This window comes from Echinops telfairi, unplaced genomic scaffold (assembly GCF_000313985.2).
Source record: "Echinops telfairi isolate 266 unplaced genomic scaffold, ASM31398v2 ScPeMD7_11;HRSCAF=52, whole genome shotgun sequence".
In the NCBI taxonomy this organism is placed as follows: Eukaryota; Metazoa; Chordata; class Mammalia; order Afrosoricida; family Tenrecidae; genus Echinops; species Echinops telfairi.
Window position 1 is genome coordinate 36,218,056 of NW_022103908.1, and position 491 is coordinate 36,218,546.

Genomic DNA, 491 nt, shown 5'->3' on the forward strand with positions numbered 1-491 from the left:
ACAGGCTGATATGCTTCTTCCATGTGGGCTTTGTGGCTTCCCTGCTAGACAGCTGTTTGTTTAACTTCAGGCCTTTAAGACCTTAGATGCTATATTTTTTGATAGCCAGGCAACCTCTGCTTTCTTCAGCACATTTGCTAATGCACCCATTTTGTCTTCAATGAGCGTGTCCGGAAGGTGAGCATCGCACAGTGCCCGGTTATTAGAACAAAGCGTTCTTGTGTTGAGGGAAGACGTAGGTAGAGCCACAACGTCCATGTGCTACCTGAATACTTTAACATATAAATGTACGTACGCAGATTGTTTGATTCACTAGGATTGACAGCCGCCTGGGGGCAGGGAGTGGTGCTGTATTGTCCAAGATAGAATTTCACCTTTGGGCAGTCAGTTGTCACACCTTCTCTGAGTTGTTCTTCAAACACTGAGGAGTTGTGAGCAGATTTTTTCAGAAGCAGATTGCCAGGCCTTTCTCCTGAGTGTATCAGCGTCTG